This window comes from Anolis carolinensis, chromosome 1 (assembly GCF_035594765.1).
Source record: "Anolis carolinensis isolate JA03-04 chromosome 1, rAnoCar3.1.pri, whole genome shotgun sequence".
In the NCBI taxonomy this organism is placed as follows: domain Eukaryota; kingdom Metazoa; phylum Chordata; class Lepidosauria; order Squamata; family Dactyloidae; genus Anolis; species Anolis carolinensis.
In genome coordinates, this window is record NC_085841.1 from 333,388,680 (window position 1) to 333,416,233 (window position 27,554).

A 27,554-nucleotide genomic window follows, 5' to 3' on the forward strand; every position below is an offset into this window, starting at 1 on the left:
CTTCAAGGCAACCTAAGTTTATCTGGTTGATTATGGAACAGAGCACAAGTATCTTTAAGATACAACAGATTTTGGGGTAGGAAGATATAGCATGAAGTTCCATTAGGCAGAACTATGTTACATCTCCTTCTTCACTCCTAGCACACATTTCAGCTGCCGAATCTCTGCTTCTCCATCAACATGGCAGTTTACTGGCTGATGGAGACTGGAGTGCCAGAGACACATCCAGCTATGTTTCTATAGCTGGAAACACAGCACTGACTTCACTGCTATGTTTTAGCTATAACTATTAAAAATACAAGAACCCTCCCTTGCATCCAACCTTGCAATCCTAAGGCAAGTTAACATATTTTATAAAAATACGAGTGAGAATAATATGAAATAAATATGAAGACAGAAACTACATGTTCTGTCCTGAATTTAAATATGTTATGTACTGAGATTCAGTTCTTCCTTTTTAATGGGGGCTTGAAAGAAGACAGAGAAAAATCCTTGCAGGATCTGATTGAACATGGGCTAGAACATATTATCAGTCCAATGCTATGACAATGAGAACTGGATAAAAGAATCTTCATTGCTTCTTCATGGTGTTGCCTGAAAGAACTGTTTTGGATGCCGAAGGCCCTCCTTCATGTCTAATAAAATAGTAGAAAGGGAAAGACTGGGGTATACCTTGATTGGCATGCTATGACAAGTTTTCAAGACACTTTAGAGAGAAAGTCACTACACCTGTTGCTCACATTTATATCTTATGTTTTAATGCACATGTAAACCACACAGAGAACCCAGTTTAATTTAAACAGTATGATCCCCTTATCTGTGGATATTCATGGTTTTCCTTACTTATGCTCTAAAAATTACCACTTCCACCTCCGTGCCAGGAACTGTTAGTGGCTCTCTCTAGGTCCTCCAGTGTGATCCTATGATACGCTTTCAACTGAAGTATAGTCAAAATATAGTGTTCACTATTATCCATAATTTTAGATATCCACGTCTTGGAATGTAACTAACAGCAGATAAATATATTATATAAATATATCCCAACAGCAGATAAATATATTTACCTATAACTCCCATTTAATTTAATGGAATGTGACTCTAAATACATTTTTGTAGAATCACACTCTTCCAATGCTTCACTATGGCTGGTCCATTCCCTTATGAAGCTAGATCAAGGCTGAAAACTTAATGGAGAAATTTGTAATCTTATTTATTACAAAAGAAGTGTAAAGCATTACATTTGGAAAATTAAAGTTCCCACAGGTTGTTGGGTACAGGCAATCTGTAACAGTGGGCAGTTTAGTCTAAAACATATACACTTATTAGGGAGCATTATATCCCTTTAAATTTAATGTAGCATACTTCTGAAAAGACCAATATAGGATTGGGCTGAATGTCATACAATGTATAAAGAATTCTGCCCATATGAGTTGCTATGGCAATGTCTCTAACAGCTATGCACACAAGAGGTCCCGCAGCAATTTCAATAGAAATCTTCAGATGTTCTCTGATTATCAAGGGAGGAGTCATAGCATATTTCCCTTATAATAAGACTTGGTTTGATGCATACAGCCAGCATTCAAAATTAGCCAAGTCCTTTATTTTTATCTGAAGTTTACTAGTGCTATGAAATCCATTATAAAGAGGGGAATCTTAAATGATCACTAAGTGTGTGCTCAATTAGATGTTTGTAATTATTATGGCCCTTGCTGTTCAGGCCCCTGTAGATGCCTAAATCCACAGATACTCAATTTTCATTATATACAGTGATATAGTAAAATGGTGTCCCTTATATAAAATACCAAATCTTATATGAGTGCTGGAGAGATCCCGATAATTTGTGAACTGGTGGAAGTCTACAGTAGGGAATATCTATATATCAGTGTAATGCTTAGCATGCAGCAAAACATGTTTTCCAAATATTTTTGAGTCTTAGATTGAATCCCTGTATGCTGATCTCATGGATACGGAGGGGTGACAGTATATGTTTTTTGTCAAATTTACACACCAAAAGCTTATGTGTACAGTCAAACATTTAAAGCAGGGATGGGAAATATGTAATCTTCCAGACACTGTTGGACAGCAATGCCTATGAGTCCTTATTAGCATATCCACTGCTGGGGGACAAAGAGACACAGAAGCTTTACAAGTTTTAGTGGAATAAAAAGGAGGAAATGTGGGGGCTATCCATTCCTAAGTTGGGTGCCATCCTATGTATTTGTGGGACCATTTTTTCACAGTTCTTTCCTACACTGGAATTTTAAGCAGTTCTCTTGGTATCCCATAATATCATGAGTAACATGGATGAAAAACAGGGAGATACTCTGACTGTAGACATCATTCCTTATGGTGTCTTCTCTGGAATCCACTTAGCTATCATTTCAGCTCTAGGCATAATTTCAACAACCTTTGTTTCCCAACCTCTTTACCATTTACAATGATGGTTTTAGTTCTTCTTTTAACTGGCTGTTTGAAGTTTTCTATGGTTATGCCATTATTCTTCTGTTACTTATGCATGCGTGTTTCTGTAAAGCTTGGGGGTGCCCAACTCGCTGCCCAAAAGCAAAGCATGAAATAAAATGAACTTTGGAAACTGTAGCTGGGTCTGTGCCCCCTATACAAAATAATTTCCCCCTTTGCTATGCAAATCTTGACTTCTCAGAAGTTGAATCAACCTTCTGAATGAAAATGGTGTTAAGTCGGGGAAAATGGAAACAGCAGCCATTGCATTTTACAGGTATGCTGGCCTCTTTCAATGAGAGGGAAAGCACTGGCCTTGTGTACACTTGGAAAAACTGCAGTGGTTGATTTTTAGTTCAGTTTTTCTATTTTTCTTGCAGTTCAGATCTGCTGTGCAGGAGCATCAGAATGTCTGTATGATTTAAAAAATGTGTGTGTGTGTGTGTGTGTGTGTGTGTGTGTGTGTGTGTGTGGTTCGTCCTGAAGTAAGATGAAAAGTTTCTTGGCCCTTTGGGAATTTGGTGAAAATGAGATATTGCCTCTCAGGGATTTCAGGGAGAGGAAAAGTTCAATCTTTGTGTATGTGTGTGTGTATGTACATGCCTTCAAGTCTCCTGTCAAATTATGGTGACTCCGTGGATGAGGCAGACATAAATGATGGAGCATACTGCTTTTAGAGGTAGGATACTTTATACCATTTTCTTGTGAATAGCAGCTTTTTCTGTGGGAAAAAAGGAAGTAAGATGTACCTGGAGGGTCAGGGGTCCCTCAAAGCTCCTTAGGGCTTTCATTTCCTTGTTGCAGGGTGAGGGAGGAAGTGTTCCAAGTACATCTTGGTGAAAGGTGTCTAATGAAAGGAGTGCCTCTCTTTCCAGCTGGGATAACATTTTCCCCCTAATGGTGGAGCAGTGTCTCTGGCTGCCTCTTTGTGAAGAAACCTCTGCAATGGAATAACGGATTAGGCTAGCCACAGGTGGGTTTTGCGCAGACATTTCAAAGGAGCTTTGATATTTGCTATCTTTTTCTGGAGGCATTGAATTCCCACTGGGTAGTACCAAGCCTAACCACTCCATTTATTTCCTATTGGAGATAGAGAGAGGATTTAGTGGAAATCTGTGAAAATGATACAGTAATAAGACTTCTCTCCCACCACCTCTATCCCACCCAATTTTTTTTTATTCTGCTCCATCAGAATTAAATCCAAACACCATACAGGCAGTCATTCTATAGGTCTCCATGATTGAAATAACTGATCCTTGTTCTTTCACTCCTCAGCCAGGTAAGCCGTGGTATATTGTACTGATTGGACAGAGATAGGTCATAATCCTGTTGCCCATTTGAAGCATAAAGTGGCCAGTGATTCCCATGTCAGTATGGTTTTGAACCTTCTCTAGTTGCCAATCCCAATTTTAAAGGAGCTGTTCAATGTGCCAGGCCTGTCATGAAGATAGGGATCATCTCTTTGAGTAATTTCTTTAAAATTTGGACTAAATGCCAGAGTGGAGTCTTCATCCCACTGATATGGTTCCTACCAGTTGTTTCCAGTATGATTCAAGGGAACACAAAGGAAAATCCCTATCTAGCATGAATGGTAATCATGACCAAAACTTCAGTGATAAAAGTGACCACACCTTGGATTTTCTCTACCCAAGGCGAGAATATAAAAGTAGACAGGGAGGCCCTATTTGGGTGTTTGGTTAGAGTGATCATTGTGCACACAAGTAGGTGAGCATACTGGCCCATTCCCCTATACCATTGCTTTATATCCCACACAAACTATGTATTCATAGAGGAAAGCTTATTGTATCTATAGGATTTCTTTCTGCAAGGATGACACCTGATTTTTCTGTATTCCTGTTCCCATGGACATTGTCCACATATACAGTAGGTTAACCTCTTTAGATGTGTCAGTGAAACATGCTGCCTCAGAGGTTTTGGTTATTAATTAGAGGCAGGATGTCCATTTATCAGGAGGCCTTTGATTGTGTATTCCTGGGTGGCATGAGTCAGGTTGGATGGCTTTTGTATTCTCTTCCAACTTCTTGATTCTGTGTGAGAAAAGGGACAATGGAGGGGGCAAGACTAGCATTCTCCTTCTTCATATATGGAACATACAGTACATACTTACTGGACATCTAGATAAGGCAGTTGGATAGAATCGAACTCTCTTCCTTCAAGTAAATAAAATGTTCTGCCAGCAGAATAGGGCTAAGAACAGTTTGCAGTGATCCTCTCCCTCCCTGCACCACTTACATATATTCTCTTTGCTTCAGACAGCTGGAGGCCCCTCTGGAGAAAATGTGGGGTGTTTGCAGGGGATTCTCAGTAGGAACCAGAATCACTGAAAAATATTGCCTTTCCCTTTTCTACTGATAGAAGCCTTCTGTTGCAGTAGAGAATTGGTTAGATTGCACCCATTAAATTGTACAGCCAGGTGAAAAAGTGGGAATAATAACTTCCTCAAGGTAGTGCTCATCCGTGGGTTTGAAGAAACATCTTCATCCATCAATCACTATAGGCGGCTTCATAATGGCCTTTGTAAGGAACTTTTACTCTGTTCTTTTATATTTTGTAGTGAGCAGGCAAAAAGACAGGAAATGCCACATCACAGATTTTTTATTTCACAGTTTTATGTAACCTTAACTTACAGAAGACCCACATTGTGTGTCCACCTGAGCCCAATAAATTGCACTCTTTATAATTGTAGAGGACATCTGGTAGGGTACAGGCAGAAGCCACACATTCAACCAAGCTGATGTGGATTGCCTGTGAAGAACCCTTACTATTGGCAATGTTATCTGGTAGTGTTTTATCTGGTGGTGTTATTGCCTGAGTGGCAAACCCCATCGTTGTTGGGACAAGGCTTAGAAAGCCCCCACATGCTCCTTGCTGGTTTGTCTTTTTTTTAAGAAAGGCATTTTTTTCATGTTTTCCTTGTCTTTGATAACACATGTCTGTTCTGAATCACTGCCATTTTATTATTCGAAACCCAGACCCTTGGAAAATAGAAAATAAAGTGAGACTAATGGTGTCTGCAGTTTGCAGCCTTCTCCTCAGCAAGTTGCCCCTGCTTGGTTGAGCATCGTTGTAGGGACATTTCAGTAAGTCACTCATCAGTGACCAAAATGCTCAAGAAGGTGCCCATGGTTGCCCTGTGGCACTTTTAAAACAATTTTCTAAAGATCATTTAGTGTGTAAAAGCTATTTTCAATTTTGGTTCAGCAAGGAACGATCGCAGGAGGCCAAAAATATGCATTCAGGGGGAAAAGAAAGCCATTATTTTATTGTGTGTTGGTTATTATTTATCTGCTTATGCACAGAGTATCCCTCCTGCTGGGCTGTAATCTTAGACTATTGTGGCTGCTTTCTTCCTCTTGCCTGTGACAAAAGACCTTTGCAGTTTTTTGCTGTTTGGACAACTGAATATTTTGAAGAGCATCATAAACACAGCTAACCCCCTGCTGAGAAAAGCAGCTGGCTGTCCATCCCTATAAACAGCTTTCCTGAGACCCAAGACCGAGGTATCTGTGCAAAACAGAGAGGGCAAGGAAAGAATGTTAACATGTGTGAGTTGTTTGTTAGGTCACTGGACTGAAATGTTAAACACCGCAATTAAATAATATTAAGTACTTATCAGTCTAGCCCTTGTCAGCCAGCACTCAAAAAACACCACTTGCCTTTCATGACATGCATTTGTGGATGTTGCTAATGATAATGGGACTAGCATGCTCCCTTTTCATAGGAATCAACTGTGTGACTGTGGAGCTGAACAAGCAACTCCGCATATGTATGCTTGCCCACAATGTCCTGCCTCATGTACGGAGGAGGAGTTGTTTAAAGCTATGGGTTGCTGTTGCCCGCTTTTGGTCTAAAACTATTTAGTTGTTTGTGATTTCCTTTTTTTCATCATTTTAAAATGTATTTATTATGCAATGCTTTTGACATGAAATAAAACTGATAAGAATAACTTGAGAAAAGTGAGATGGTATATCCACACTGCACAATGATAGATGTCTGATACCAATTTAGCTGTGAAGTTTCCATTTATGGAATCCTGGAATTTCTAGTTTGGTAAGAATTCTTTGCCAGAGAGATATAATGAAGTAGTTTGGGGAAATTCACTAAAGAATTCTAAGTATCTCTCTAATCTTCTGTAGGACTTAGCCATGAGAATTAAAATAGTATCAAACTTCTGTAATTGTTCAGTGGAGATTCATTCCTGCTAAAGTTTTCATATAGAGTTCTACAGGCATGGCAACATCGTTGTGGGTCCCATAGTCTATTTCATCACAGCTATTCAAATTCAATGTTTGAAGAAAAAAATAATAACTAGAGTTGAATGAAGACAGTATTCTATGTCTAAACACTGTAAAGATACCAGATCCTTCTGATCTTTGAAGTTAATTAGGTTCAAACTGAATTAGAACTTGGATGGAAGACAGTCAATGAATGCCAGGCATTGTAAATTATATTTCAAATGCAAGAACTGGCAAAACCATGTTTTAGTATTCCTTGCTCAAAACTTCTCTATGAAAAATTTGTGGGGTCACCATATGTCAACAGGTGACTTGAGGGCACATTCAGAAACACACACATTTCTATAACTTTGAAAAGAATAAAGGATGAAAAAGTAATGCCCAGATTCATAGTACAGGTTGTCTATGTCTATCCCTTTTCTGAAATACTTGGAACAAGAAATGTTTTAGATTTTGGATTTTTGGGTTCTTTGAAGTATCTGTACTATCTTGAAGATGGGACCTACATCTAAACATGAAATTTATTTATATTTAATATACACATTATATACATAGCCTGAAGATATTTTTATATACAATATTTTAAACATTTTTTGCATGAAACAAAGTTTGTGTACACTGAACTATCAGAAAGCGAAAGCATCACTATCTTAGCCACCCATGTGGACCATTTTGGACTTTTGGAGTCTTGGATTTTTAGAATTTCAGCTACTTGTCCTGTAATTTGAACAAATAGTCTATTATGGATGCAAGAACCGAAAGCTTCAATATGGTTAAGCAAACTAGCATATCCTTTAGGAACGTTTTAGGCTTTAATCTGTACTATTTGTAGCCTAGTGCAGGCTATATTTATTATAGAATGGAGATAAGCTTAAATATTTGAATTTGTTCCAATTTCCTGCTGCATACTCAGCCCTTCTTCTTCTTAGCTGCCTGGGCACTTTCCCCTTATCAGAGGATTGTAGTAGGTTCATTATTTAGTGCCTTCTTTTCTGCCTTAGGTCATCACTGAAGTGCAGTGCGTAAAACAAACAAAGGGAAATGTATTTCTCTGAGTCCCTGAAGGGAATGAACAAAATCAGCATTTAAATAGGAGATAATAGGAGGCTTTAAAATAAAAGGTAAAGCCAGGCAATTTCATAAAACGTTAATGTGCAGCTAAAACAGCAGATTTATATGTACTCTTATGTTAAATAACCACCTGTATTTAAGGAATAACTCTCCTCTATTAGCATTAGTTTCATCGGCAGAGTCAGGTGCAACAAATTGTTTAACATTTCTGTTGGTTCTCATAATTGAAAATGTGGAGTACTTGCATTTATTTGTAGAATTCTTTACGCTCATACAGTGCTAGAGTGGTTATTCTTGGGCACACAGTTCTTTCCCCCTTTCTTTTTTATTTGCAGGTTTTTCCTAATGCAAAGTATATATAAATTAAACATTTTTCCATTGAGAGAGAGAGAGTATTTCATGGAACCAGATGCATTGCTATCCTTTTTAGCTGTAAATGAGACAGAAAGAACCATTTCACCAGACTTTGGGAAAACACTGGAAGATGGAAGATGGACAATATTTGCTGAATCAACAATGCTGTGTGAATATGCCATTTATTTTGATTTGTAGAAAGGTAATAGGAACTTATTTCCATCTTGCAACAGCCATTCTCAAGCGAATACCCAAGACATCTGGAGGGCACCAGATTGGAGGAGACTTGCCCTGCAGGAATGGGCATCTGTTAGATAATTAGTCTGTATCATGGCTCACATAGCAACACAGGAAGTTACTTTATATTGTGTTGTAGTGTTGGTTCACCTACTCTGTTCAGAGAACAGAATCAAGACTTGTCATTATTTCCTGATACATCAACTTGTTATTTCCAGATACATCAAAGATCCCCCTGGTGATTCCTTGATTTGCTTTCTTGTATTTCTAATCATGCCATTCCCAGGCACATTGGAGCAGGTGGTAGATGCTGAGGAGGAGAACTGCAGAGTAGCAGTGAAGGACTGGAAGACAGTGCTCTTCTGTGCTATGGGGCGTCTTTCAATATGTCGTGGGCCATCATAGTAATGCTCTTTAATTCAACACTGTAGCTATGTTTGTTTATTAAACACGTTGAATCAACATACAAAGAAGGATCACTAGCCCATCCACATCTATCTCCAGCTTATGGTAATAGTGACATGTCCAGATAGCTTTCATTGTAAATAGAAGTTCTCTCCAAGAGTGACAACCTTTAAAACAAGTCTCCAAAATTGAGAGAGAATATCCTTGCAAAGCAGAAGTTCTCCTGTTCACTCTGATTGCTTTTCACATGAGGAGAGTGATGAAACACAGACAAAGATGGGACTACTGCAATCTGCTTTTTGTATTTTCTCAGTACTCAGCATTTTCCCATAAAAGCCAGCTTGTGTTTTGTGATTTCCTTGGGAAATCCTTCTCTCTGTCCCATTACTGCTGAGAACACAGGGGAGAGTTGTCTTAGTGGCTCTGCTCCCAGGCTCTTTCTAGAATAGATAACGCACCTTATAATGATAATGTTTTAACTTATAATGATAATATTTTAACTTATTTTAATTTTGTTATATTTTTTTCTTTCGCATACTGTGAATTTTTAATATTTAACTTTTTAACTTTCATAAGCTATTTTACGCATTTTGAGCAGGATATGAAAACAATTAAATTAAAACAACAACAACAACAGCACCCAAATATGTCTTCTGTTTCACCTGTTTCCCCAAATCAATAGGAACTCATAGGATTGACCTGTATCTTCACTTCCAACCAGTTTTTTTCTAATGCTAATTTAGGGCTGTTTTGCCACAGGTTTATGTACTTGACTTTGGAAAATAATGCTCACAGTTATTTTCCATTTTATATCAATCTTTAGTTTAAGCAGAAACAGTGTGTGCATTTATATAGACCTTGGGGTTTCAGCAGCAGTTTTAATCTCACGATTTAAACTGTTTTTATGAGTTAATATCAGTCATCTAACTCTACCAGGCTTCCACACATTAAGTGATATAATCTATCAGATCCTAACCCTTCAGTGCTAATAACTGCTGGTACTACACTGGTACCAAGTGCATTATAGAAAACTGGCATTCTATACAGTATACAGCTATTGTTTATGGATATCAGTCATATTTTAATTTTAATTTCCTAGAGAAGCCATTTTTTTCACAATATTGCAGGCAGTCCAAAATATTTTGCTGCTTAAGGAAAAACTGCTGTCTGAGAAAAATCTGAAACTCTCCTAGTGATGATGTACAGGATTGAAAGTTTGCAAAGTTACTCTGAACTCTGAAGTGCCTTTTCTTAAGAGTAAAACAATGTCAGTGATATATCTGGAAATTAACAGGTATCTTTTCAAAATCCTTGTATTAACACAACTATTTCAAACTGCCCAATGGTGAAAATGGTGTATATGTTTGTAATCATTTCAATTAAATTGGGCCTGAACCTTAGAACTGACTGCGATCTACTGCAGTTTTAAAATGACTAAAATACTAGTGCAAAGGATCAAGTTCACTCTGTTTTTCTCTTTGCTCCCATCACCCACACACTAGTTGTCTGAAGGCAATGTAGTATCAGGAAATATTTACCAATGAATTGGCCTGTAAATAAAACAATCAAATTGGTGCAGTATAGTAATGTTTTCCCCCAGCTCAGCTCAGCGTCAACAGCTGCTACTTCCACCTATCCGATGGATCTTAGTTAAAAGGCAAAGAAAAAGGTACTCCACAGTAGCTGCCATTTACAGACGACAGAAGGCGGGTTTGAAAGAATTTTCAGTACCTTGAATTCTACATATGGTTGCCAGGTCCTGAGATTTCAAGGCCAACATCAAGGACCTTGTGGTGTCACAGGAGGTAGCTTGTGATGATATCAGAAGGGTGAGATTTCATGGGTCAGCCTTTGGTGATGTCATTAAGCAGAAAATATTGAACTGTAGGAACAGGTGCATAGAGGATGGCAAAAGCACACATCATCTCTAAAAAATAAAGGAAAAATATTGATACATACTTTTCAAGGCAATTTCCTTGCCCTGAGATTCCTCCTGATTATCCTGAATACCATAGAGGTGTGCTTAGACCTAAGGTCTGGTTTTAAGTCTTGAAGAAATTATAGTGTGTTTGCGTATATATTCTTACACAATTTTGAAAAACCCACAATCCAAATTATTATTGTTCCATTGCTACTGTGAATGGGTAGGAGGGCAAAGTGGCTTGAATCTCCCATTCTTCCTATTTGACTGTATTGCTTTAGGGCATTAGCATCACTTCAAATCCATTCAATCTATCAATTTCAAACCACTCTTGGCTCATATTCTGATAAGAAATTTATCCTGGCAGAGGTTTATCTGGGTCTGATAATGGGTTCTGTGGCTATAGGGAATATTGATACAGCATGCTAGCATCATTCATCTTGACATCTACTTTTGTACCCGATGGAAAGTAGTAATGTATGGAAGAGATGCTTTAGTGCACCAAATTGTCATCAAAAAATCATATTGCAGTTGGAAAAGGTGATTTTGTGTTTTCAATGCCTCTTCATTATTTGTTGTGTTTTGATAAATTCACCTCCATCCCTGTAAACTTGAAACGTTTCCAGAAATGTAGACTTATGCAGTTCTTACTGTAGTTTCTGGTTTGCATGGGGGCAGGGAGATGACATGACAAAAGTATCATATAAAGTTGATAATGTGAATAATTATGTAATTTTTGCCCTCTGTATCCCCAAATTATTCACCCACAGATTCAACTACCCACAACTTGAAAAGATCCCCGACTTCCCCCCTCCCCTAAATCCAAAAAGCAAACATTGGTTTTGTGATTTTATTTATTTATTTACTTCATTTCTATCATGCATTTCTCTACCCCAGAGGAGACTTAAGGTGGCTTTATGTAAGGGTCACCATTATATTATACCATTATATATAATGGGACTTAAATACCTATGGATTTTGGAATCAATAGGGGACCCTGGGACCAAACTTCAGTAGATACCAAGGGCCCACTGTATATACAAAATCTTCTCAAGAAATCTCATAACAGATTCACATAAAGTCACCTTGGGTCTCTTGATTGAATGTGAGGTCCTTCCATTCTGTAGTCTGAAGTGGTACACTCGTGTGTGTGAGAGAGAGAGTGTGAGTGTGTGTGCATGCATGCATGCATGCATGTGTGTACATGCCTTAAAGTCACCTGTCAACTTATGGTGAATCTATGAATCTCATACAATTTGCTTTGTTAAGGAAAACTCAGAGGTGGTTTTGGCAGTGCCTTCCTGTGAAATATAGTCTACAGATATTCAGGTTTATGTATATTTCACCAACAAATCCAGAGTAGAATTCTCAGAGTGGAAATGAGGGAGAAAGTATTTGCTGCTGAGAAGCATGCAAAAGATGGAAGTGTTTCCTTCTTGAAAATCATCTTCTTCATTTGCTTCTGCTCAGTTTTCAGACATGACTCTTTAGTCTGAGTGATTTTGAAGTGGTAGTATGAGGAGACATGGACTTCTTAGGCCCCCTTAATACAGCAGGATAAAATCCAAATTATCTGCTTTGAATTGGGTTACCTGTCAATGTAGACTCAGATAATCCAGTTCAAAGCAGATAATATGGGTTATCTGACTTGATATTCTGGATTATTTGGCAGTGTAGAAGAACCATTGGTAACTTCTCTTAGGATTTTAGTGAGAAGATCAACAGTGGGGACAGGCTCCTTGAAAGAGAATTAGTCCAATAATTTTCCTCTGCATTTCTCTTCTCAACAGAAGGGGCCTAAAATAATCCAACTTTATTAGGTTACTCTCTCTTCCAACCTTTTCCATCCCATTTAAACACAAGCTGACTTCAGCACACTAATGGGAGTGGGTTTTTTTTCTCCCTTTGTGGCTTCCCAGTTGTTTTAAAAATGTAACTTTCTCAGGCTCTCCTTCCTTTGTATCAGTTACATGCATAATTTCCTGTTTTCTAACAAGAAAGTATAAGAGTTTTTAAAAGATGAAAATCATTGACTATTTCTCCTACTCTTCGAGCAATGAGCACTGCATTGTGTCCCTCGTGTACCAGAAAGTGCTACCATGCTAAACAAACAAATGCATTTCCAAAGCTTGGAGATCAACTGTGTTGTCTGTGCAACTTTAATTATATTTTTTATTTGTCCTGATGGTCATAGAGCCAAAGCAGAGGATTTTATTTGTTCCATTATATATTGGCTGATTAAAATTACCACTGTTGTAATTTATATGCCTTATTAAAACTCATATTTGGGCATGTTAGAGAAAAACAAATACACGTAGTTTTCTTTCCTCCCTCCTTTTTTCATTTTCTGCTTAATGGCTCTGCACCTGGCTTATTTTTAATTGCCTTTGACTTCAGGGACATTGGTCTCTCACCACTTTACATTAATCAATGGCTAGAAAGGAGTATGTGCAATTCCTATATAGTCCAAAGGCGCTTTAATGCAAGCATGCTTCTCAATCTTTTAAAAATGCCTGAGATCAGGACTTAATATTCAAGCTGATATTTGGAAGATAATTTCCCTGAGAGATTGCAACATATTGATGCTATATTTCAGCATAATAGTTCAGCGCAGTGCATAGAATGCACAGAGTTTACTTTAAATGGATCTTTAGGAGTATACAAAAGTAAATTTTTTTTTGTTATTTAGCACTACCGGGATTATAGTTTGGTGGTAAATTATAAGCATTAAGCAAATGTTCAGAAAGGATCTGTATAGTACTGTCTCTATTCGTAAATGAATCCGTAACCTAGTTCTGAAAATAATGTGGGATTTGATTTCTCATCTCACATTGAGCTCCTTGATGTTTACTGGCCAACTATTCTGCTTTTGCAGGGACAACACCACTTAATCCTGTATCATTCCACTTTCTCAGCTTCTTTTAAAAGTTTTGGTTCTTCCGTCCACTTTATCCCGTCCTACTTGGCTTCTTCAAATTTCTACGAAATGAGTTCAGAGTGCAAAAGTAGTTAGCACTCCACTCAGCCAGTGGGAAAGGAGAGGAGAGGGTCTTCCCCTTCCCAAGAGACTCAGGTAAAAGCAAAAGTCTTGAACCTCTCCTAGTCTTGGAACATAATGTTTTATGTTGTGTGATTGTGTTCTTCCTCACTAATCACTTTTGTCTTTTTTGCCTGGCCACATAGTTTGATGATGTCTGCCCACATATGTCCCAGTTGTCATGTCTGACATATTGGAGAGTGTGCTTGATATCCATCAAAAACTTGACTTGTGGTTCTTGGAGAGTGGCTAAAGGGGCTGATTCACAGCATGAGTCAAAAATGAGACATCTGCTAACAGGCATCAAGAGTCAAATAAAAGCATGCCACTTAGGCCATTTAATAAAGCAAGCATTAGGCAGAGGGAGGGCAGCCAGAGAACTGGCTGAGAACATCAGTGTTGCTAGATGACAAGCAGGACCCATGTGGTGATTTTGGCCGGGAGGACACCCCAGAGAGAAGAGGAATTGGTAGGAAGTGAAGTGGAAGCAGAGGTCATGTTCTTGGCAAGAAACATGTTTCCTGGGTCTATTGTAACATTATTTGTCAGACCGGATTGGGAGAGGGAGTTTATTTGCTCAGCTCTGCCATTGTCTGTGTCCAGATAATGGTATTAGAGTAAAGGTTGGGAAGAGTGGCTTTTCTTACTAATTCCAAAACCATTTTTTGTCAAGTGATCTGTGGAAAGAAGACCTGTAAGTCCTACAAAATTGTAATTTTTATTGCTTTACAGTATAGAAAATGTGCAATTGGGAAAAATGAGACATTGAAAAGCAGATAGTTGTGTAGCAGGAAAAATGCAGATGGTCTATTTTTGTCAGTCATCATATGGAGTATTGTGTCCAGTTCCAGACACTATAGTTTAAGAAAGTTATTGATAAAATGGAGCTTGTCTCGTGGAGAGTGATCAAGTTGGTAAAACATCTGGAAACCAGGTCCTGTAAGGAACAGTAGAGGGAAATGGGTAGATTGGGTCTGGAGAATTTGTATCCTAAGTTTCTCCAAACAGGGGACACAGGGTGTCAAGGACAGAACGCCACTAGATAAAGTTCAACACAGTTTATTAAAGTTACAGAACTAAAAAGTGCCCGTATGAAACAAAGGACTAGGCAAACACTTGCCTTCAGTGTAGAAATACACAAAAAAGACTCCGCTGATACAAAAGCGGTACAAAAGATAAACCGAATTAAACAGCGGTTTAATCCGGGTTAAACAGAAAATGCTTACTTCAACCTGGCAATTAAAACAAACAAAAGCTGATAAACAAAGGTTCAAAGAAACATAAAAAACTAGCAGCAGATTCCTCTCTGCTGCTTCAAAAGCTGCCAATGAGTAACTAAAGTTGTTACTCCTTTGTGCAACAAACAGAATCCGGATCCAAGTGCTTCAATCAGGACAGCAACGGTCAGCAGGGTCCCAGTCCGGTCCGAGGTCGAAAGCCAGATACAGATGTCTTTGGTTCACCGATTCCACCGAAAGCCACAGAAGGGGTAGTCCGAGGTCGTAGTCAGTCAGTCAGTCCAACGTCAGTCCAGAATAGGCAATTAATGTCCGTCAAGAAGACGACGGAGGTCCAAGCTAATAAGATTAAACACAGGTTGCACAACAAAAGCCCACACAGTTCCTCCCGCCGTCTATGCCCAGTGTCCTTGGTAACTTACGTATTCAGCAAACGAAACACACCCGTCTTCAGGAAATTCCCAACAAGAGCCCAAGCGTTCGTCCAGATTACCTTGCCCAATGCAATTAGCCCTGGATTCAAGACCCCATTTTATGCCAGTTTACAACTCCTCATCGCTATCAGCTGTTACCCTAATTCCAGGTGCCTCATCATCATCATCCTCATCAGAGCTAAAACATCTTTGACTACGCCCCACAGCATCCCCAGCTGTGGATCCCGTCCCATCCCTCCAACTCGTCCATGGGTCCGATCCTGCAACCCGCCAGTCGCTTCCCATGCTATCATTACCAGGAACACCCAAATCCTCCCTCACACGAGTCCATTCCATGTCATCCTCCTCTGAGCTAACCACCTCTTCCTCCATTCTCTCGGTAAAACCCTCAAAGGAGTCTTCGTCAGATGGTTCTGCAAATATGTCCCGCAGCCGTTTCCTCTCTCGCTCCTCAAGAGAGTCTGACTCTCGAGGAGTCTTACGACCACGTCTCCCAGTATTGGAGCCATAAGGCTCAACCATAACACAGGGTGGTATACAATATCTTAAAAAATGCAATACATTGGTTAAAAACTCTTAATACAAAAGTGAAAACACAAATAAATTTTGATTCAAAAAGTACAAGTTAAAATAAAGTAAAAGCACTATCACATCACAATTAAAAGTTGTCTGCCATGCCAAACCAAAAACACAATCCTTCCTTTTTAAAAAGGTATTTACCTGACAGCAGAAAGACAGCACGGAGGGGACCAAAAGGACCTCTTGGGAAAAGAAGCTCCACAATTTGGGAGCAGCCATTGAAAAAGCTCTTTCTCGTGTCTTCACTAGATAAATCTGAAAGTGATTCAAATTACAAGAAAAGAAGTTACTTCATGATAGTAACAGCTTTTCAACACTGAAATGGAATACTTTGGAAGGCAGTAGATTCTTCTTCTCCAAAGTTTTTTAAACAGAGGTCAAGTGGCCACCTGCCAGGGGTGTTGTAGGTATAGACTGCTACAGGGGTTAAACTTTGTTTGTGGCATCTTTTTACTCCCACTCAATCTTCAGACAATGTGTAATGAATACGACTGTTGCAGTCCCTTCCTTCTTTTGGGTTCTTTGATTCTGTCTTATGCATAGGATAGTGGAATGAAAATTTATAACGTGAGCAGCTTTTGCAGAAGCTTTAAAAGTGCCCAAGGATTACTGTGAATATGAAACAAGGCAGTGTTTGAGAAGTAGCAGTATGGGTAATACAAGTTTGTTGGGACACCAGGGATGGAGAGATAACAGTTGTTACTGACTGAACTAAGGCAGATTGATGAATACATTTATTGTATAGCAGATAAGATCTAGTGATTCCTGCAGAGAAATTGCCATGGATACTGATGTAAGCAAGGAGCAAAACACACTTTATGTCTGGCGTTTAATTGTTGTTGTTGTTGCTGTTGTTGTTGCTGTTGTTTTGTGGTTGTTGTTATTTAGTATGGGGAATGATGTCGAATGGAAGATCTGGCGGGGCATTTTTGTAGTTGGAGAATTTACTTTTAAAATACTGCAAATCTGCAGAGGTTGCCAGCCTAAGGAGACTATTACCCCTGAAGACACACATTTCAGTAGAATCATAGAATCATAGAATAGTAGAGTTGGAAGAGACCACATGGGCCATCCAGTCCAACCCCCTGCTAAGAAGCAGGAAATTGCATTCAAAGCACCCCCGACAGATGGCCATCCAGCCTCTGCTTAAAAGCTTCCAAAGAAGGAGCCTCCACCACGGCCCCGGGGAGAGAGTTCCACTGTTGAACAGCTCTCACAGTGAGGAAGTTCTTCCTGATGTTCAGGTGGAATCTCCTTTCCTGTAGTTTGAAGCCATTGTTCCGTGTCCTAGTCTGCAGGGCAGCAGAAAACAATCTTGCTCCCTCCTCCCTATGACTTCCCTTCACGTATTTGTACATGGCTATCATGTCTCCTCTCAGCCTTCTCTTCTGCAGGCTAAACATGCCCAGCTCTTTAAGCTGCTCCTCATAGGGCTTGTTCTCCAGACCCTTAATCATTTTAGTCGCCCTCCTCTGGACGCTTTCCAGCTTGTCAACATCTCCCTTCATCCGCGGTGCCCAAAATTGGACACAGTATTCCAGGTGTGGTCTGACCAAGGCAGAATAGAGGGGGAGCATAACTTCCCTGGATCTAGACGCTATTCCCCTATTGATGCAGGCCAGAATCCCATTGGCTTTTTTAGCAGCCGCATCACATTGTTGGCTCATGTTTAACTTGTTGTCCACGAGGACTCCAAGGTCTTTTTCGCACACACTGCTGTCAAGCCAGGCGTCCCCCATTCTGTATCTTTGATTTCCATTTTTTCTGCCGAAGTGAAGTATCTTGCATTTGTCCCTGTTGAACTTCATTTTGTTAGTTTTGGCCCATCTCTCTAGTCTGTCAAGATCGTTTTGAATTCTGCTCCTGTCTTCTGGAGTGTTAGCTATCCCTCCCAGTTTTGTGTCGTCTGCAAACTGGATGATCGTGCCTTCTAACCCTTTGTCTAAGTCGTTAATAAAGATGTTGAACAGAACCGGGCCCAGGACGGAGCCCTGCGGCACTCCACTTGTCACTTCTTTCCATGATGAAGACGACGCATTGGTGAGCACCCTTTGGGTTCGTTCGCTTAGCCAATTACAGATCCACCTAACCGTAGTTTTGTCTAGCCCACATTTTACTAGTTTGTTTGCCAGAAGGTCGTGGGGGACTTTGTCGAAGGCCTTACTGAAATCCAGGTACGCTACATCCACAGCATTCCCTGTATCGACCCAACTCGTAACTCTATCGAAAAAAGAGATCAGATTAGTCTGGCATGACTTGTTTTTGGTAAATCCGTGTTGACTATTAGCAATGACCGCATTTGTTTCTAAGTGTTTGCAGACCACTTCCTTAATGATCTTTTCCAGAATTTTGCCTGGTATTGATGTGAGGCTGACCGGACGGTAATTGTTTGGGTCGTTCTTTTTTCCCTTCTTGAAGATAGGGACCACATTCGCCCTCCTCCAATTTGCTGGGACTTCTCCCGTTCTCCAAGAACTCTCGAAGATAATTGCCAGTGGTTCTGAAATAACTTCCGCTAGTTCCTTCAGTACTCTTGGATGTAGCTGATCTGGCCCTGGGGACTTGAATTCGTTTAGAATGGCCAGGTGTTCCTGGACAACTTGTTTCCCTATTTGGGGTTGGATTTCCCCGAATCCTTCGTCCATTCCATGTTTCTGAGGTTGAAGATGGCTTTCTTTTTGTGAGAAGACTGAGGCAAAGAAGGCATTAAGTAGTTCTGCCTTTTCCCTGTCCCCTGTCGCCATCACCCCATCTTCTCCTTGCAATGGCCCTATCGCCTCCTTTTTCTTCCTTTTTCTACCAACGTAAGCAAAAAAGCCTTTTTTGTTGTTTTTTATGTCCCTGGCAAGCCTGAGCTCATTTTGCGCTTTAGCCTTGCGAACCTTTTCCCTACAGGTGTTGGCTATACGTTTGAATTCTTCTTTGGTGATTTCTCCCCTTTTCCACTTCTTGTGCATGTCACTTTTGAGCTTTAGCTCGGTTAGAAGTTCTTTGGACATCCATTCTGGCTTCTTTGCACTTGTCTTATTTTTCTTCTTTGTTGGCACTGTTTGCATTTGCGCCTTGAGTATTTCACTTTTGAAAAACTCCCATCCATCCTTAACTCCCTTGTTTTTTAATATCGGCGTCCATGGAATGCCGATCAGTAATTCCTTCATTTTTGGGAAGTCAGCTCTCTTAAAGTCCAGAATGCGTGCTTGACTTGTCTTAGTTACAGCATTCCTTTGTATTGCAAACTGCAGGAGCACATGGTCACTTGCCCCTAAGGATCCAACCACTTCAACTGTATTGATCAGGTCTTCCACATTTGTTAAGATTAGATCAAGAGTTGCTGATCCCCTTGTTGCCTCTTCTACCTTCTGGACCATAAAATTATCTGCAAGGCAAGTGAGGAATTTGTTGGACTTTGTACTCTTGGCTGAGTTTGTTTTCCAGCAGATATCGGGATAATTGAAATCGCCCATGACTACTATATCTCTTCTTTGTGCCTGTTTGGTCAGCTGTTGACAGAAGGCTTCATCAAGTCCTTCATCCTGACTCGGAGGTCTGTAGTAGACACCCACAACAAGATCTTTTTGAGTCCCGGTTCCCTTGATTCTTATCCAGATGCTTTCAAGCTGGTTTCCCGGATTACAGTCTTGCATTTCTTCTGCAACGTAACTGTTTTTGACATATAAAGCTACTCCCCCTCCTCTCCCCTTTGTTCTATTTCTGTGAAAGAGGTTATAGCCCTCAATGGTTAAATTCCAGTGATGGGAGTCATCCCACCAGGTTTCAGTGATGCCTATGACATCGTATGTGTGGTGCTGTGCTAGAAGTTGGAGTTCGTCTTGCTTATTTCCCATGCTCTGAGCATTAGTGTAAAGACATGTAAGCCCCTGTGACCTCCCCTCGAACTGTTTATTTGGGATTATTGTGCTCTCTGTACTTGGTTCTTGCTGTGTTTGTGCATCCCTCCGTTTAGCCTTTTGGCGGTTCCCTGTGGTCGTGGGTAATATAGTGTTCGCCAGGCTGTAGTTCCCCTCCCCCAGTGGATCTAGTTTAAAGTGCGCCTGATGAGGTTTGTGAGTCTGTGTGCAAAAAGATGTTTTCCTACTTGTGTGAGATGCACCCCATCGCTTGCCAGCAGTCCATCCTCTTGGAAGAGTAGACCATGGTCAAGGAAGCCAAAATGCTCCTCTTGACACCATTTTCTGAGCCAGTTATTGACCTGTACTATTTTTCCGGCCCTTGTAGAGCCGTGTCCTACAACGGGGAGGAGGGATGAAAAGATCACATGTACATTATACAGTTTTAGCTTTGTTCCCAGAGCTCGAAAATCATTTGTGATCTTTTGAAAAGTATGCCTAGCGGTGTCATTGGTACCTACATGAATCAACATAAGGTGGGGAGGGTGATGGGGCTTTAGGAGCCTGCTGAGCCTCTGAGTGATATGGTGTATTTTTGCCCCCGGGAGGCAGCATGTTTCTCGAGCCATCCCATCCGGTCTGGAAATGATGGCTTCCGTTCCTCTAAGGAGGGAGTCACCTACTACCAAGACCTGTTTCCTTTGAGGATTGACAGGGTCCCTTTTGTGCAAGACAGTGTGTATGTCCCCTGAAGAGTGTTCCTGTTGAAGTGAATCATGTAGGTGTAAAGTGTTGTCCTCCTCCTCAACATCCCCAGTGCATTCATCAATGACAATCCATTGAGATACATCCGAGAGCCCATTACTCTCCCAAGGATGTTCCTGTTGCTCCTGGTCTATGATTGGGGATGGAGCATTTGCATGATTACATAAGTGTGACTGTGGTGATGCACTGTCCCCGTCAGGGCTATCCCCTGCGCATTGATCCAGGGTGGTCCACTGAGTGGTATCTAAGAAACTGTGGTCCTCCACAAGATGTGTTTCCTGATTGTATGTTAATGATGTAAGAATTTCAAATCTGTTGTGTAAATGCAGCTGAGCAGAGGAGTTCTGCGGAGGCTGCCTGGTCCTGCGTCTCCTTCTATGGGTGACCTCCTTCCAAGCCTGAGGGTTGTCTACCTTTGAGTTGATCTCCCCATAAGGTTCCTGATCATGGTCTTGGTGGTGTTGGTGTGATGCAGGCTGCAGATCTACAGCAGCGTGTTGTGCAGTGTCCAAGAAGAGCTCGAGTGCCTGAATGTCCTTAAGGGTCTTAATACGGTGCTCGAGCTGTTGGATCCTCTGCTCCATCAGAGTCATCTGTTTGCATTTGGAGCAGATGTAGTTGTCTAGTTTTTGTGTGAAAAAGCGGAACATGCCACAGCTGGTGCATGTGATGGGAATGTTTTGCTTTTGTTGCATCTCTTGGTGAGCGTGGTGGCCAAGTGGGATCTTTGTACAGTTAAGTAATATGCACGCACTTTATGTGCAGACTGCAACAAACCGCCTCTTTGTGTATTTGTTTATGTTGCTTTGTTTCCTGTATGTACTGCAAAGGATAGTTAGTAAAGGTGCCTGACGGCGCGTGCGACACTGGCAAATAAAGCTTTCCCAGAAACTCAATTAACAGGGGACAATGCCTGCTGTCAATCAACTTAAGTACCTGGCTCTCATTCAACACAACAGTCACACAACAGTTAGACTTTGACCACAGGAGCCAAGCCCACACTCAGTTTAAAATCTTAGCCAAATCTTAGCCAAATCCTACCTGAAGCCAGGGAGCAAAAATGTCCTCCTGCTGCCTCTGCTTCTGCGAGAACCAACCAGTATGACTATTGAAGGGCAGAAATATTTAGTACATATATTCCTAACATTAAAATTGATATGGATTCTAGTAATTTCCAGAGTCATTTCACTCACAACATGTGTCATGTCTATCTTTCATTTCTTCCATGATGTCTTGGTAATTGAATGTTGGGCCTTCAGCCTCATCACATTAACATTATTTTGCCCCCCTTTTCCTCTTCTGGATAGGGCCTGCCAAGCACCATGAGATGACACTAGCTTGGCCCCACTCCCATTCCTTCTGAAGTGGAGAAGCATTGCAAGATGCTTCCCCTGCCACAATGGGGAGGGAAGTGTCTTTTGGTTAGCTCCAAAGGAGCTAGCCACATATTTTTGCCTTTTCACTGATCTGATGGGGACAGGGACAGGGCGTGAACATGGCTTGTCCTGTTTCCACCATGTGATGGGGGAAGGAAGGAGGGGGTGTGGGGCACCACAAGGAACCCCACATGCCTGCTGTTTCACCATCATCTGCTGACAAAAAGGCACAGCCCTATGGGCTGTGTGAAGAGGTCCTTTGTGTTCCCTTGAGTAGACTCTAGTTTTAATTTTTTTCCATTTCTCATATTGTTTCATCTAAAAAAAACAGAACAAGTTTATCTCTATACAGGGGATTTACCCTCCTGCACAGGTATTTTCATTATAAATCTGACAAAATTGGCATTAGTCCATGGAGGTTCCTGCCATAATATTTTTAATATCAAATAAAACTGTTTCTTTTACTCTAAAAGAAAAAGTGTAACAATCTGTGATTGTACTATTATTTGAGCGAGGAGTACTGAATTGTTTCCAAACCTGAGTATAGTTTGTGACTACTATTGTTTCAATTTATTATAATTAATAGGTTATACTGATAGGTTTATAATTAACCTATCAGTAATTATATTCTATTCCTTGTGGTGGAAGAAGGGGAAAAAAACTTCACAACTACTCTTATTGTTGTTCCTTTGGGTCTTCAAACTATTTCAGTGAGAACCTATAATGATTTTCTTGGCAAGATTTTTTTTACATACAGTGGGTCCTTGATATCTGCTGTGGTTTGGTTCCAGGACTCCCCGTGGATTTCAAAATCCATGGATACTCAAGTCCTACTATATTCAGTGGCGTAGCAAAATGCTGTCTCTTATATAAAGACAAAATCAAGGTTTGCTTTTTGGACTTAACTTTTTTCAAGCAGGACTCCATGGTGCAAATGAAGAGGGTATGTCATAAACCACTGCCACATCAACACGAGACACTTCCCATGTTGTATAAGGAACAATGGGGGGAAGCTGGGTGGCTGATGCTTCCCCTGTGGGATGGGGTAAGGGAGAAGCAATGTGATGGAGGGCATGGGGTGATGAGTTCTCCATGCCTCCTGCCGGGCCCAGCCACATTTGCCATGATCTGTAGCAAATCCACTACTTAATGGAATGAGGTCCTATATAGTTCTGTAGGGAGGAAAGAGAAAGGGGGAAAGAAATGTGGCAGTATCCTTAAGGCTCATTTTAATTTTTGCACAACCATTCCTGGATATAAAAACACTTCTTTGAATGCAGTTCCAAGTGCTACAAATCAACAAGTGTTCCAAATAAAAACCAGTTAGTTGTAAAGGTGCTATCACATTTCTTTTTTTATCCCCCTTCCTTCCTCCCTTTTTATATTGCATTTATAAGAATTAAACATCTTGGACTAGAGAGAAGGGAAGGCAATTGAAGAGTATGTGTGCAAAGGGAGCAGACAACATGAACAAAGGCAGCTCAACAGGCGATTTGCAAATCTGTAGTAAAATTATAGCTTTGGTGCTTCTGGAGTGAGGAAACTAAGTAAATGGCAAAATCCTTTCACAAGCATCTGTTTACATTAGTGGATAAACAAATTTGGTTTAAGGCAGGCAGGAAGAAAGGAGAATCTGAAATGTCAGCATATTTCAAACATAACACTTTTAAATCAGTACATTTCCCATGTTGGATTTCTCCTAGCACTCGCTTGTATTTTCATTACTGATCTTCCTTGCAAGGGTGTCAAAGACAGAGTTATAGGTGCAGACAAAAAGTATGGCAAAACCACCTCATTTCTACAGTTCTAAAATGCTCTTCTCCAATTGCACGCAATTATATGTCAGTGCAATTTTCTGCACAAAAACAGAAAAATGAAGAGTGGCGACTAAAACTTCTTTTCCTCATTTCTGCAACTTTTCCCACATCAAATTGATAGGTAGGGAAGATGACAGTACCTCCTGGAGTGGGGCAGTTCTGGGAGCCCAGCCTTTCACCTTGACCAAGCATGAAGGTTTGTTTCTTCCAGCTACTGGACCTAATTCATAAAAGAGAGTGGGAAATGCTTAAATTGCTACCTTGACCATACAAATAGATGACATTTACATAGGCAAGAGTGGCTAACAAATGGATTCACATCCACCGTGTTCTAAACATTCACCACAGATATGAAGATGGCCCTCTGTATCATTGATTCTGAATCCAAGGATTCATCCATTCATTGCTTGAAAAACCTTGCTTTTGCCCTTTGATGTAAGAGATGCCATTGAGCATCCATAGGACGTCTTGGAATCAAATTCAAGTACACAGTAAGGGACCCTGAATACATATACATCTGTTTATTGAAAATAACCATGGGAATTTTCTCCCAGTTGCTAGAGTGCCCTCATGAGTTCACCTTCCACATTGAGCTAAAGAGATAGGCCTTATAATGAATCTTCATTATTGGCTACCCTTCATATCACATGAACTGTACCATTGCATATAAATGCATAGGCCAACATCTTGTTATAGCCATACATATACATACATTAGCTATATGTGTGTGTGTGTGTGTGTTTATATTTGATCACTGTGGAATTTGGTGATTATTTTGAATCATGGTTCCACCCCTCTCTTTTTGAACTGTGGGACTGAAGGTCTTTTGTCATTTGTCAAAAACTGATTGTTTGCATCCCTTTCATCACCTCCTGCTTGAACATCCAGCTTGTGACCATGGCCAAAGTCTACATGGGCTTGTAACAACTATTCCCCTCAATAGTCACTTCCAGAGCCACTATGCCCTACTGAAGCCCAAGAGATTTGCTCAGCTGCCCCAATTTGCAGTGGAATTCAGTGACTACAGAAATATCTTGGCAAAAGAAAAAACAGGTATTAATATGCACATTGATGGTTGTATTTTATCTTTTAAATGTTTTTTTTGGTTGCCCTGTTTTAGAAAAAGCCCAATGTATGTCAGCTTTTATATTATTGATTGGCCTTCTTTGGGGGCTACACACTCAATCTAACCACAGCAGAAATTTTCAGAGTTGCTAAAAATCTCCAGTTATATGGGGAGAAATTTTTAGCAACTCCAAAAATGTCTGCTGTGGCTAAATGGAATGTATAGCCCCTGAAGGAGGTCAATCAAGATTCTAAAGGCCAAAACACATTGGACTTTCTTTAACAAAAATCTGTTTAAAGAATAAAAGAATAAAAGACAACCATCAATAAGCATGTAAAGACTGATTCTTCATTTGCCCATGGATCCTTATAGGTGCTTTCCCCTTATTGGTCTGTGATTGAGGTAATCGCTTTACATTTGGTTATCAGAACATTCCCAGATCCTGCTCCGACTCCTTCTATTCACCACAGATTAGCCAATGGGGAGAAAACTTCAGGTCATCAGTAGATCAGATAGTAGATAGGGGTAGTGGTAGTGCTATGCAGAGCTATTCACAATACTGAGCCACATTGAGATGGCTTTAAAATTCAAGAGTGCCATGAAGTAAATGAAATAAATCAATAGTGGTCAGGGTGGGAATACTCCATTGGATTTATTTTCTGTATGCTCTCATGAGATTAGATATGCATAGATTTTCAGGCTGCTACCCTAAACTTGCTCACTCGCTAGGGAGTAAATCCCTTTTTACTAAACATATATCCGATTGTGCCACTGAGATAATTGAATGGTCTTGTTGTGAATTGCGACAATATAAATAATCCAGCTTCGAGTATAAGAAAGAGTAGAGTAGAATATTCTGAATGATATCCAGCAGCCGTCAAGAAACGTTATGTAAGGTGGCTTATAGCCCCCTGAACAAAATTCGTAATTATGGAACATTGGTTAAAAAAGGAATGATAAGAAGTAAATGGAAAATTTGTTTAGAAAATGAAAACACAGCAGTAAAAAATGCTCAGAAGCTATTTAGTGCCGCACATTACTTCTTCATCACTTGATTATTTTAGTTTCATTTCTATTTACATACCCAGTTGATTCTTTTGCATCTGGATTGTGCACAATTCTTTCAATAATGTACGGTTCAGTGGCTATAATTACAGGATTGTTAAAGTTCACATTTTACTATTCATCTTGTTATCTCCAGTAATGGAAGGTTGGAATAAATGCACATAATTACACGGTTGGTCCTAAATTATTTTTTATATTGTTCTCACCAGGACACACTTGAAAAGCAAAATTTATTCTCGGCAAGGTTTCCCCCTCCCCACTTCCCCAGCAGCATTCTTGTTGCAAAACAAAACAACAGTCTACTTTTTCTATTTCAAAGAGATCAGGTAAATAAAGCATTTGTAGTGTATGCTGCACGTCTTTTCTATTTTAATTGCTCAGCTTCTCCAATAAAGTCATATTCTCATGGGGAGTTTTCTAGTGTATTTCACTGAAATGAATGAAGGTTTTGTTCCTTTAGAACTGCATCCAAGAATGCAGATTGCATGGTTTATCCAACAGAACTGAGCAAAAACCACTCCTTCTGTGCATATCTCCTCCTTTTCATCTGTATAGTCTGTTCACAAATTTTCTCTTAAAGCCATGCTGGAAATTCTAACAACCAGACCAGGGAGGGAAAGTGTGTCCCATGGGCCTTGGGATCCTGTTTGTAGGCTTTAAACAAAGCCCTCAGACCTCATTTTAAAAAATCACAGCAATTTTTACTCTAGGCTCTAGGTATGGTTTTGTGGATCACATATTAAATGATTCTTGGGACTGTCAGTCAAAGAATATTGAGTGGCTGGAACATAAGACTGGAAAATTGAAAAATAAAAACCTTGCCTGATAGAAGATAGGAGTGAGAAGACCTCAAGCTTGTGGGTTCTACCCTTTCTCTTTTTGGTAGAACCATAACATCCACTAACCAAGTCCAATCATAAAATGGTGACTGAAGTATACACGGCTAACTAAGGAATGAGGTAATTCCAAACTATGCTTAGCCTAGACATTTGTCGAATGTATATTGTGGGACGAGATGAATGCACCACAGCAAGCAGAATATGTGACACAAGATTACGAGTGTGGGGTTGGACTACATAAACATAGAACATGCATGGATAATGACTAAAACATTATTTCTGGATGTGTATGGGTTGCAATGGGATGATGTATTTCTTACACACTGCTGAAGATGCAATTCGTGTACCTCAGCTCTGCCTTCTTTTTATTCTTATCTTTTTCTCACCCCAAGTTTTAACTGAGTGTTCATGCGGCCCGCCCTGTTATATTGCTTTTTTTGATTTTGTGTTGTACTGTATATGATTATTTATTGTATTGTTTAACTGTATTATGATATGTTGTTTTTATATTTTGCTATATTGTATTGTCCTGGGCATGGCCCCATGTAAGCCGCCCCGAGTCCCCGTTGGGGAGATGGTGGCGGGGTATAAATAAAGTTTTATTATTATTATTATTATTATCAACACAACGACGTTGTATGGCACAGCAAACAAGATAGATATGCTGGATTTCGTTTCGCAAAACCACAAGTCGAACACTTCCCAAGTGTCTAGGACTGTGTGATGTATTTTCTGATGATGTGTGCAGATCCCAGTAGGGTGGCCTTTTGCAGTTGGCAGATGGTG

General features: G+C 40.1%; 2 protein-coding genes across 43 annotated transcripts in view; both read left to right on the forward strand.

Moving 5' to 3' along the window:
* Positions 1-27,379, forward strand: part of LOC134295458 (uncharacterized) — a 411,762-nt gene extending 384,383 nt beyond the window's left edge. The window contains exon 2 of the mRNA XM_062968075.1: positions 19,376-27,379. The gene's annotated coding sequence lies outside the window, so the exon portion shown is untranslated. The remainder of the gene's footprint in view (positions 1-19,375) is intronic.
* The window catches only part of nrxn3 (neurexin 3), a 1,581,531-nt gene that overhangs the window by 987,992 nt on the left and 565,985 nt on the right, over positions 1-27,554 (forward strand). The gene's annotated exons all lie outside the window — the stretch shown is intronic.